The sequence below is a fragment of the Gymnoscopelus braueri genome (assembly GCF_963280865.1).
Source record: "Gymnoscopelus braueri genome assembly, chromosome: 3".
Taxonomy (NCBI): domain Eukaryota; kingdom Metazoa; phylum Chordata; class Actinopteri; order Myctophiformes; family Myctophidae; genus Gymnoscopelus; species Gymnoscopelus braueri.
Window position 1 is genome coordinate 35761167 of NC_137612.1, and position 12991 is coordinate 35774157.

Consider the following 12991-nt stretch of genomic DNA (forward strand, 5'->3'; position numbering starts at 1 on the left):
CGAGGCAAACGGAGGCGGGTGAAAAGCCATCAACTCAGTTGGCGTAACCACCGCCAGGTGGTTCTTGGGGATGAACGCCGGGTTAGGTTTGAGAACAACCCTACTGTCATCACCAGCGAACCTCATGCACTCCGAAACCACCGAGAGGGCATGTATATCGCTCACCCGTTTCGCAGTTGTCAGCGCAACCAAGAGTACCGTCTTGAGCGCGAGGAACTTTGGTTCCACCGTCTCCAATGGTTCAAGAGGCGGACGAGAGAGTGAGTCGAGCACCAGGACCAAGTCCCACGTGGGAAACAAGGACCTTGAGACAGGATGTTCACGCAACGCGCCCTTCACGAACTGGCACACAAGGGGCTGTTTTCCTGCGGTTTTCCCATCGAAGCCGACATGGCTGGCCGAGATGGCCGCCAGGTACACTTTGATCGTGGAGAAAGCATTTCCCAGATCCAACCTATCCTGTAGGAAAATCAGGATGTCTGCGACCGAGGCCTGGAACGGGACCACAACCGGAGACCGTCCCAGACACCACTCCTCGAACACACCCCACTTTGCCCCATAAGCGGTCCTAGTGGAGTGTGCCCTAGCGGCCTGAATAGTAGCCACCACTCTAGGTGGAAGTCCAGTCGCAGTCAAATTTTCCCTCTCACGGGCGAGACCCACAGTTTTAGGTCTGCGGGTCTGGGATGGAAGATCTCGCACCCCGCCTGCTGTAGCAGATCGGTGCGCAGCGGGAGGGGCCAAGGCTGCTCGTAGAGGAGGGGAGCTATTTCCGACCTCCAAGAGCCCCACGCTGGGGCCACCAGCAGCACTGTCAGACCTCGGAGCCTGATCCGTTCCAGAGTGGGGTGGATCAGCTCCAGTGGCGGGAACGCATAAAGCAGCCCCCCCGGCCACTCGTGCGCCAGAGCGTCCAGGCCGAGCCGGGGCTGTCCCCTCATTGAGAAGAATAGTGAGCATTTCGTGTTCTCTTCCGAGGCAAAGAGGTCTACCTGGGGCCGTCCGAACCTGGCCCAGATCTGGGCCGCGACCCCAGGGTGCAGAGACCAATCTGAATAATGAGTCCTGCCCCTGGACAGAAGATCGGCTCCCCTGTTCAGCAGTCCAGGTACATGAGAGGCGCTTATTGATTCCAGGTGCGTGTCACACCACAGTATCAACCTCCGCGCCAGACCATCCAAGGTAGGAGATCGCAGACCTCCTTGCTTGTTGATGTAGGCCATGGTCGTGGTATTGTCCGTCCTGACCAGAACGTGACATCCACTGATGTGGGGCCTGAAGTGCTTTACCGCCAGAAAAACTGCCATCAACTACAAGTAGTTGTATGGCAGTATGACTACAAGTAGTCATACTGCGGTCCCACAAACCCCTGGCCATCCGGCCCTCGAAGGTGGCACCCCACCCTGTCAGACTGGCATCGGTGGTAATCATCTTCCTTGAAATGATCCTCCCCATCGGGACGCCCTCCGACAGGAAAGACGCTACTTTCCATTGTTGAAGGGACTGCATGCACGCCGCGGACACCGTCACGCGACGAAAACCCTGAAAAGGCTGCATGTGTAGCCTGCCCAGGCGTACTAAGGAAATGGCCGATGCCATGAGCCCCGCTGCCCTCATGCAGGTTTTGTACTGGACCTTGCGTCCCAGTTGAAACATGGCCAGACATTTCAGGAAGGAATCTATCCTCTCCTGAGACAGACGAGCCCTGAGAGCGACCGCGTCCAGCGTGATACCTATAAAAGTAGCACGATGGGACGGGGTGAGCAGGCACTTGTCGAAGTTCAGCGTGAATCCCAGGTAGCCACCACCAAATTGGTGTGATGACATGCATCCTGACGTGAATCCGCAGTCAACAGCCAATCGTCTATGTAACTTGCGATGCGAATGCCACTCTGCCTTAGAGGAGCAATCGCTGCCTGAGTGCATTTCACGAACACCCTGGGACTCAAAGACATTCCGAACGGGAGGACCAGGTACTCGTACACCCGACCCTCGAACTCGAAGCGCAGGAATTTCCTGTGCGACGGGTAAATAGGGATGTGGAAATAGGCGTTCTTGAGATCTATCGAACTCCACCAGTCGGCCTGGCAGACTGAGCGCAGCAACGCCGCTGCCGTCAACATTTTGAACTGAAAAGTTTTCAAATACCTGTTGAGAGCTCTGAGATCCATGATGGGACGTAACCCCCCTCCTTTCTTATTGACCAGGAAGTATCTCGAGTAGAAACCGAGCCGACTTTCTCCCGGTAACACTTCCCGCACTGCGTTCTTGCGTAATAGGGAGGCTATCTCCTCTCGCAACGTCACCGCCGCCTGACCACTCGCTCGTGACAACAGTACTTTGTTGGACATGGGTGGTTTGGTGGAAAATTGCAGGAAAATGTTGGCGTGGCCCATGTAGAAAGTGACGGTTTTGGCCCGCCACAAAGCCCACGTTCTGTCCAGCGACCACCATGGGCCCCCGGAAGGAGGTCCGTAGTGGTCGCTGGCTCATTTTCATTTCGGCTGTATTTTGTTGCAATTTTTGTTTGTTGTTTTTAATTGCACAAGCATTTATTGTCATATAAGAAACATTGGCAACAATGACAGCAGGGGTCTAGTGGCCCGTGGCCACGGGCCCGTGGCCCCTGGCCACTAGATGCAAATCCACCGTCGAACGCCTTGTAGACCGCTCTGGTGGCTGTGGAGCCAGCGACGTCTTTCTCGTTGGTTAAATAAGGAGGCTCCTTCGCCGTGGAGAAGGGAGCCTTCTGGCCGCGTGGCTGGCTGTGGAGAAGTGAGAGGGCCAAGGTGCGATCCATGGGTGGGAAGGCAACGAGGCCGAGCTTGATCGCACCCGCACAGTCCATGTTGAAGCGCAGTCTTTTAGGATCAGCGTCGGGGGCTAGGGGAGAGTCCCACGACGAGGAGAGGGCTGCACTGAAACCCTTAGCCAGGGGAAGCTTGGATTTCTTGCCGACCTTTTCGTCCACGACTCGAGTCCCTGCCACTCCGAAGGGTTAGCGGGGGTCTCCTCGGCGTCGTCGGCCGGCCACTTGAGGCCGCATCTAACGGTGGCTGTTTTGTAGAGCTCCAGTAGTGAGGTCTCACATTTTTCAGCCGGTGGAGGAGTGCTGCCAGGCTGGGCAGCAGTCGCCTCCGCAGGTACAGCGGCAGGGAGGGGGGTCCCCCCTTGAGGTGGGCCGAGGGCAGGGGGGCCACGGTCCATGGCGTCGGCGTCGTGCAGGACGACCTCCTCGTCCTGCTCGACTTCGTCGACGATGTGGTAGTTACCTCCCTCGTCGTCATAGTGCCGTGTTTGGTAAGAGGTGACGACCTCGTTGCAGGCCTCTTCATCGCCGGCAGAGGCGACACTCCCCGGCGGAGAAGAGTAGCGAGAGGCTGCTTGATGCCCGGCGCCGCTGCTGCGGCCCCCAGGTGGAGTGGAAGGGGGATCTACGAGGGGCTCGGTGCTCTCGTAGGGTCCCCTCGTCATAGGAGAGCGAGAGTGGGGGACCTGTAGGGTAGGCCTTGACCCACCCTCTCTGTACGACGAACGGAGCTGCTCCGGTGGTTCCAGAGCTCGTGCAGAGCCGGCTGCTGCCGATGCGCGGGGCAGTCGAGTGCGGTCCTCCCATCCGGCGGCTAGGCTAGCTGGCCCGCGGTCCACCGATCGTCGGGAGGAAAAGTAGCGGCGGTCCCCGTCGAACTCGTCCTCGTAGAACTCGTCCTCGTAGTTCTCATACAGGGCCCGAGGTGGTAGAAAGGACCTTTGGGCCCTGCTGAAACGGCTCCTGAGCTCGGAGGTGCGGAGGCCGGCACACTCGAAGCACCGCGGGTGCTGATCGTAAACGGCGTCCTCAGCATGCCGTTTACGATGAGGCCCAGGCAGGTGACACAGTGGTCGTGCGTGTCCCAGTCGTCCAGAAACTGGTGACAGGAACGGGAGCCGCATCGCCCCGGGGGAAGATCCAGGCTGGTCTCCCGGTGTCGGCGATCGGCGACGGCTGGACAGTCTCGTCGAGCCATGGGGAAGAAAGGTGGCTAGCTAGGCTAATAGCCACCGAGGTAGAGGAGCTAACTAGGCCGCTAGCTGCTAGCCGGGCTAACAGTGGAAGCTAGCGTGGCTGAAGGTTAGCGTTCGTAGTTCAGTGTTGGTGTTCTCCGCGCCGAGAAAACACAGCAGGGAAAAGAGGGAGAAAGAGGTCGGGGAACTCAGTGGACAGGGATCGGACCTGTCGCTATTGAGCTTGTAGAAACCCGCAAACCTCGATTCGTAGAAGTGTGGAGCTCCTTCACACGCTTGGCAGAAGGAACAAAGAGAATGACTCCGCTTGCCGGGTCCTTTTATGCCCTCGGGGGAGGGACTCCCGGAAAGCGATTAGGGATTGACTCTGAGGGAGTGAATGTGAAGCTTCTGTCATCGCCAGGGGGCGCTGTTTCCCATATGTGAACAACGAGAGAGCAATGAAACAAAACTCCCACATTCAAGCTGGGCTGGGGGGATATCTGAAAGGGGGGGTGGGGGTTACCGGTCTAGTTATGATGATCATTTCATATTATCAGGCATGATGTAATTATATGTCATATATAGATCATCATGCATATGCCCAGTGCTGTAAAGTAACTAAGTACATCTACTCAAGTACTGTACTTAAGTAAAAGGTTGAGGCATTATTACTTTACTTGAGTATTTAACGTTTTCAGTACTTTTACTTCTACTCCACTACATCTCAGAGGCAAATATTGTGCATTTTACTCCACTACAATTATTTGAAAACTTTATAGTTACTAGTTACTTTGTAGATTTTTATTACAAAACATACATTAACCACTTCAGCCTATACATTTCGGCCATTTGAAAATAGCCGATCTACAAGCAATGTGTAGCAATGCAACCCATTGTGAGCTTGTAGATATGCTATTTTCAAAAGATTTTGATACAATTTCAACATTTGAAAACTTGTGAAATGGGACATTCTGCATAATGAGTACTTTTACTTTTGTACTAACTAAGTACATTTTGATGCAGTACTTTGTACAAAAATGTTAATACGGGACTTCTACTTGTAACAGAGTATATCTACATTGCAGTGTTGCTACTTTTACTTAAGTAAAAAATAAGTTATTCCACCACTGAATGCCTGCCCTTCTCCTACACACACATGGGTTCTTCCAAAACAGCAGGTAGCCCCAAACTGCACCGCACGCGCCACGAAACTTGTGACGCAGATTAATTAATGAAATGAAGCCTACTGCATTAATGGAGAAGGAGATTTGACTACAGCGTTGACGTCGAAGTGGTTAGTAAAGTATCCATTTCCAAACATGTTACGTTACGTCACTTACGTGTGAATTTGAAATGCAATTTGCATTTGAGAACATACCGTAGGCATTTTTTGCTTTGCAACTTAGTCGGCTAAATTGTCGGTTATTGTTGTGAATCGGGCTTTAGAACTCTCAATGCATTTTTGGGGGGGAAGTTCTCGCTCGCGCTGTGTGTCCCAGATATATTGCTGCCGCTGCGACTGTTGCGTATCAATCAGCAATCTGGGAACCCATCGCCAAATAAAAAGGAAAAACAGCGCCATGTTCTTGAGAGATTAATCAATCAGTGATGGAAGAAGTACTCAGATATTTTACTTAAGTAAAAGTAGGGATACCACAATATAAAAATACTCTGTTACATTGAGAGCTTGTAGATATGCTATTTTATGTATAAAATAGGGGTTAAGTGGTTAATGTATGTTTTATAATATGTATCTGCAAACAACCAGTAGCCTAACTAAAGTTTTCAGATAATTGTAGTGGAGTAAAAGTACCATATTTGCCTCTGAGATGTAGTGGAGTAGAAGTAAAAGTATTGAAAATTGGAAATACTCCACTAAATAAAAATACCTCAAAATTGTACTTAAGTATAGTACTTGAGTAAATGTACTTAGTTACTTATTACACCACCGCTGGTATCAATCCCTGTGAAGATTCTGGCAGAAGACGTTTAGTAAAATCTCCACTTTTACACGAGATAAGACTATAAACAGACTTGCACGCTCGATGTCATTCACCGCATACAAATAAAATGAAGGTCGTGTAAGTGATATATTTTAGGTTAAAACAAAACCTTTTGTTTAAAGTTTAAAGTCCTATAGGCCTATTCTGAGGCTATTATCTCCAGCTCTTTAATAAACAGAAAATAGGCCTTCATTTTCAGGTGGGTTGCCAATTTCCTTAATCATTTATATCAGCTTCAATTTGATAGTTTTCTAGTTCCAATTTTGTCAGCTAAAATGGTGTTTCATATTAAACTTTTTCATAGATTTCATATAGATGGCTTCATTTAAACAGCACTATCATCATCAGTGTTGTGTAAATTAATGTTTTTGTTTGTTTGTTTACACATTATCTTTTCTATGTTGGAATCATGTTCATAGGCTATGTATTTTCAGATTTTTAATGTAGTATAAAATAAAATAAAGTCCTATCACACAAAGATTTGTGTAACTCCTTTGTAGTAACTCTGAGGAGGACCCCCTAGGGGTCCCAGACCCCCTGTTGAAGAAATAAAAAGAAGGAAAAAAAGACAAGTATAATTGTCCTCAGCCTCAGCCTCAGAGGTTGATAATGCAAGAGGTTATCTTATTAGGTGACACTTATAGTGATTTAAAGGAGACTGAGCAGTTTGGAAATGGGTCACTACTGCAGTCTGAGCTTTTATTGGCAATAAAGCAGACACTACTGTCCTGTCAGTCAGCACAATCTCATCCTAACTCATGCTGCTTCCTACGGATTGTGCTCGAAAATACAGCTATTACAGTACCATGTTGGCAGGTTCCTTACACCAGTCTGACCAGTGGCTTTCATACTTTCTCAAAGGACCCCCAAATTAATATGTATATTTAGCCACGGACCCACATCTGAAAATGTTGTGTGCCAGGGACCCCCATACAAGATTTGTGTTAAAATGTTTCAAAAATGTTTCAAGATTTCTTTCCATATTTTTTGAAAATACAAGCTCACAACATGTTGCGTATATCGGCTATTTTCAAATAATCATTGCATAAAAGGGTTAAAGTGGTTAAACTGCTTTTTATGATTATTCCCAATTTTAGCTGGGAATCCCCTGGAACCCACTCAAGGACCCCTGGGGTCCCCAGAACCCACTTAGAGAATTACTGCCACACTGCCCCCCCCACCCCAGGTATTTACTTGTTGTTTAATTGAATCTCGTTTTTCTTCCAAACCAGCTGACATAGATAATATACCCTAGCTCAGTGTATATCAACCTTTTTGGTGCCAAGGCACACCTGGCATAGCCAAAATATCCCAGGGCACACCTAGATATACGATATATATATATATATATATATATATATATATATATATATATATATATATATATATATATATATATATGTATATATATGTATATATATATGTATATATATATATATATATATATATATATATATATATATATATATATATATACACACACACACACACACACACACACACACACACACACACACACACACACACACACACACACAGAGAGAGAGAGATTATTGGGCAAGTATAAAGAAACCTTGACCATTACAAATATATAAATCTTTGGCCTACAAATATATACACTTGGGTCACTTCAAGTTCTTCTTTGGTAAGTATATTTGGTACCCAATATACTTCTAATATCTGATAATAATATCTAATAATCTGATCCTGATAGCGTTATTGCGGACGCATGCGCTGTTGCCCACTACAGACGAACACAAAAACTCTCGCCCCAAAACAGTCACCCCCGGGGAAATCCGGTGATATTCATCTGGTATTCATAAACGTAACCTCATTAAACTATGCCTAAACCTAACCTTATTCCTAAACGTAACCTCAGTAAAACTAACAATATGGCTAACCGTAAACTTATGTCTAACCTTATCCTCAGTAAAACAAATACATTAATACAAGAACCGCTGGTCCGCGAAAAGAAATGGGGGCGAGCGTGTTTTGGGGCGAGTTTTCCGGTTATATCCACGGCACCGCGGCTTGAGTTGCAAGAGATTCTCTCCGTGGCGTCGAGGAGTAATTAAACACTACAAACGTTGACACAAACACACTGGAGTGATTTAGAAGCACTTTATAAGAAAACTTATGTATTGTTTTATTGTTGGACATTCATCATGGCAGGTTATAACATGGGCTTTTGGGACAGGACAGCCCCTCTTAGCAGGTACGACGTTCAGGTCCGCCGTATCGACCCGTTCCGACCCACTTAGTAATACTGACTGAGTGCCAAAGCATGTAGGCCTACCCTGTGCCCTTATACAGTACCAGGTAGGACAACATATTTGCATTCCTATGGGTGATGGTCGCTACTCGCTACACTGAATGCATGGACTCGGCCGTGGCTGTGTGTGAAACGGATGATGGCTGTATCAATTGACGGACGATCGGCGCTATTGTTCTCGAGGGGCTGGGTTCACACTTTCTTCAAACGGCGCGGAACACCTCAGCAGTACTCGCGGACCAAAATTGGGACGTTTGCCAGGGTTGATATTCACTGCCCTAGCTAACACCATAATAAAATCAAAGTGAAACAACAGGTTCAAGGAAAAGGCCAAGTTTTGTGGTATATGAAGATCATGATACCTTTGCAATGTTTGACTTATTTTACCACCTTCTCAGGTCAGGGTCCCTATTGAAACTTTTTGATCTACCACACCAAAATAAGGATGATGATGATGAAGAAGCTATTGTTGGTAAGTAGGATACTCTATTAAACAGGCTACTAAATACTTTATACATTGCACAGGTATATATTCACAATTCCTCAATATCTTTTCCAAATCGTGTGAAAATCTACAAGCTCACAACAACGCGCCGCATTGCAACGTGTTGTGAGCTTGTAGATTGGCTATTGTTAAATAGCCCAAGTATAAAATAGTGTTAAAGAGGTTAAAGTGTCTCATTTTGCAGGGGACGCAACACAATGCCACACATTGTGAGCGTCTACATCGGCTATTTTCAGTGCTTGACACTGCTTTTGTCCAAAGCATTGGCCCATAACAGCCTGAGCCTATAGACAAATCCACAGAGCGCTGCCTGTAGCTGCGGTGTCACGGTGCGGAGCGACACCCGCTTGACACCGCAGTTATGATTGCCACACTGTGGATTCGTCTATACAATCGAGGGACGGGAGAAGCCAGGTGAAGACCTCTAAGGCTGATTGAAAGTTGAAATTCTCCCCTTCTCCCGGCAACATGCATATACAGACAAAAGCATTAATTGATTGATTTGACTAATGATACTTTATTGTTAGAGATTCATGAATTTGTCTTGCATCAACAGTACATCCTCAAACATGTACTTTACACGATCCAAGTTAACTAGACAGAAAACCTCCAAGAAGCAGCCAGATGAATCTACCAAACCTGGGGGTCAAATATCAGGCCGGGATAAATTCCCCTATGGTGATTTTGTGTTTATGATGGATATATTATTTTTAGAAATTGACTGGAGGTACTTGTACCAGTATACAGTATATTAGGGCAGAAAACACTCATTCAGTTACCTGAATAATCTATTCTCGAGTTGTGTTGTGTTGTGTTGTGTTGTGTTGTGTTGTGTTTACATGGACATCACAGTCACATTGGACAAACCAGATGCATTGTTTAAGTGTTATAGTACGAGTGCTAATTTTCAACACCTGTCCACACAGGAGGCTTTTCCAAATTGAATAGAATCGCTAATCTATAACCCAATCAATTACAAAAAAATATTTCAAACATCATTATAATGAAAATCAGACCCAATACAATCAAAAGCTTTTCTGCCTTTATTTTGGATAGTACAGTAGAGGCGGACAGGAAACAGGGAGAGAGGGACAGTGAGTGACACGCAGCAAAGGTCGTAGTGCTCGGGAATCGCTGCATTAGAGCGTACAGATCTATGAGGTATGCGCCATAACCACTAGGCCATCGGCGGTTGATTTAATTTTAACCATAATTTGAGTTCTCAGTTAAAAACATTAAGCCATAGACATCAGTATATGGCTTTAGATCCGTGGGCAAAGAGTTCCAAAGTTTTGCCCCTTTACTGACTTTTCTTCACGAGAACTACAGTATGCACAAAATCTCCAGAAGTATACTGGATATTTGGTGCTATAGAGGTTTGAGCCTCCTCAAACCCCTGATAAAATGTAACAATTACATAAACGGTAACAATATTTACATCTGTTACAGGACCTGAGGAGAAGGAATTCACAGATCAGTCCATAGTTTCCAAAATCCAACCCTGGCCATCACGTTCACAATTGAAGAAGTCAGAAATAAGAAGACAAAGTCTAGAAGAAGACAACGAAAGGTAGGCACCTGCTCTGCTGTTCCTGCCGGTCATTGTCTGTGCTATTCAGACTATTGGTCACTGTCGGGCAGAAACCTTATATCTCCATATTATTATTTTTATGTTGAATGCCCTACTACTTCATTGTAGTGTCGCATAAAAGTAACAAAAATATATACAAGCTAATTTAGCTTTTGACTAAATAACTACATTGGATCCATAAATCCATTGGTAACACAGATAATTTTTTTGGGACATTCGCTGTTTCCACTCAACAGCGATGTATTGCTCTGTCCCAAAGTCTGAGTGGCAATGAATTATGTTCACTATCTTTTTTGCAATGTAATTGAAGGCTTATGTGAATCCATGCTTTGTGGGTGGCTGCTGAGAAAGGATTGTGACAGGAATGACTGTTGTATTGTTGTGTGTGTGTCACATGATTGGCTGGGTGGGAACTCTACCTCATTCACGGTATTGAGGGCTTACAATGGTTATGTAGCGCTATATTGGATCACTCCAATGTGATATATCCCCCCGCGGCGGGCGGAGGCATCCGAGGTAGACAGATTACTCTGTATACTCCGTGACGGTAGTTTGTCATTTGTTTGCACTTACCCGTATACAAACAAGTGGTCAATGCACTGTCTGGTCAACCCTGTACCCTGTACCCTTGCGGCACGGTGGGTTTTCTTGTCTTTAATATTGTCTCTGTTTACCGAAACCCTCCCGTTTTTGCTTCGGGTACATACCCTGTGACAAGTTGTGGGAAACTGTGTGTTGTTAGCTTAGCTTTGCTTGCAGTTTTTTCCCCGAGTTGAGACACACACGCATGCGTGCCGTGCGTGTTATGCATGCTCGCGTGTTTTCTCCTCGTGGCTGTGCCATATAGTTACACCGTGAACTTGTGCACTCCGGGTGAGCAGGTTATGAGATTCCTCTAGCCATAGCGAGTGATCCGACCAAAGGTGTGCTTTGTGTTAACCTTGTGCGTTCCACACAAACTGGTCTGAGCCTTCTCGATCTAGCGTGGGACCGTACATATTCAGGTCACAATCACACTATACAGTCCTGTTTTATCCTCCTTGTATAAGGCCACAGGCTAATACACAAGTGGAGTGAGAGCCTGTCTTACACAGTGGTGTGTGTATACGCACATAGTTCTGTCTTCACCTCATATAAGGCTAAGAGCTTACGAACGAGCATGAGTGTTGGATTCCTGTGTTTTGCCCCCATGTAGCGACGCTATATAGGGAGGGCTTGGTAAGTATAAAAATATTTACACAGTTATTTTCACGTTTATGGCAGATATGGCTTTTTTACTGTGTGGCTTGCTCCCATATACGCTAAGAGCTATATAGTTGAGTCTACATTATGCAGTGGTGTGTTAACACACACACAGTTCTGTACACACCGGTTACGGCTAGGAGCTGTTAAACGGCCGTGGCTGTTGAATTACAGTGTTTTTTTGGCCCCCGTATAGGCTCTGTATAGGGTGAGCTTGGTGAGTATAAAAATATATACACTGTTTTTCCATGTTTGTTGCAAGCCCTGACGTTGCTAATAACTTGCTGTGTATTATAGCAATATGGCTTTTTACTGTGTGTTTTACAATGTGCGCATGCCCGCAGTGGACGCACATGACGCCTGTATGCAATGTCACACATCACATTGTTTTGAATCTGAAATTTTTATTTTTAATCGAATCGTGACTCCAAGAATCGGAATCGAATTGAGAATCGTTAGATAGCAGAAGATTCACAGCCCTATCTATTTCTTTCTAACCTTGTTTTATCTTCATTGCACAAGGAGATAAAATTTGGAAAAGAACTACTGCCAAAAGTGTTTCACTGGCAGCTACCGTATTCCTGTATATGGCAGGCGCGGATCTACTGTAGGCACATGCAGTGAGACCCAGGCCTTACCTGAGTTAAGCTGTGCCCTCCTTCAGCCATGGACAGATGTTTGTGTATTTGCTATGAGTAGGCTATCGCCCCTCGCCTCAAGGCCGATAGACTGCCTCTCTACATCCTGCATGTGAGTCTTTTCTGAGTGTCTGTGTGTATTCTGAGATTCTTTTGTGATGAGGTGTGAAGGTATAAACGGCACACAACAACAAGGTCCCTCATTCTTTTTCTTTTTTGATTCTTGATTGGGGGAGAAAGAAGAGGCGCCCGTTGCTGCTTCATAATTCCATGGAATTATGACAGCGTCGGCCTCTTTCCTACCTGGAACTGACACTTTTTGGCATGGAAGAACTTTTAAAGGGTCCATCCATGTGATTTGTAATTATGTATGGATTGTAATCACTGACGCTGAAAAAAACTTCTTGAATTAGCCTGTTATTGTTTTAGTGTTTTTTTTCTCACCACGTGTACATTTTATTGCCTGTTGCATTTTGATTGTCGTAAAAGGCATTATGTAGTTGAATATGTAGCCTCTAGCCTGTCTGAGTGGCAGTGGCACACTGATATGCCTAAAAGCCTATCTATGAAAAATAGTTTAGAGAAGTTTACCATCGCAAAGCCTATTTTAGCTAATATCTAAGCTAAAAGGTGTAAACACATACATATATCATTTCAAGAGGTTATTCAACTCTCTCCAAATGTCTTTCAATCGTATGTCATTCGCTGCATGCGCGAGGCTTTCATGGGCCATATAAAAGAGATGAAGACGTT

General features: G+C 46.0%; 1 long non-coding RNA gene across 1 annotated transcript in view; it reads left to right on the plus strand.

The window, feature by feature from the left end:
- The first annotated feature begins 8659 nt into the window (after positions 1–8659).
- Positions 8660–12991, plus strand: part of LOC308081740 — a 143337-nt gene continuing 139005 nt past the window's right edge. The window contains exons 1-2 of the long non-coding RNA XR_013932889.1: positions 8660–8734; positions 10217–10337. This is a non-coding gene — a long non-coding RNA (uncharacterized lncRNA). The remainder of the gene's footprint in view (positions 8735–10216; positions 10338–12991) is intronic.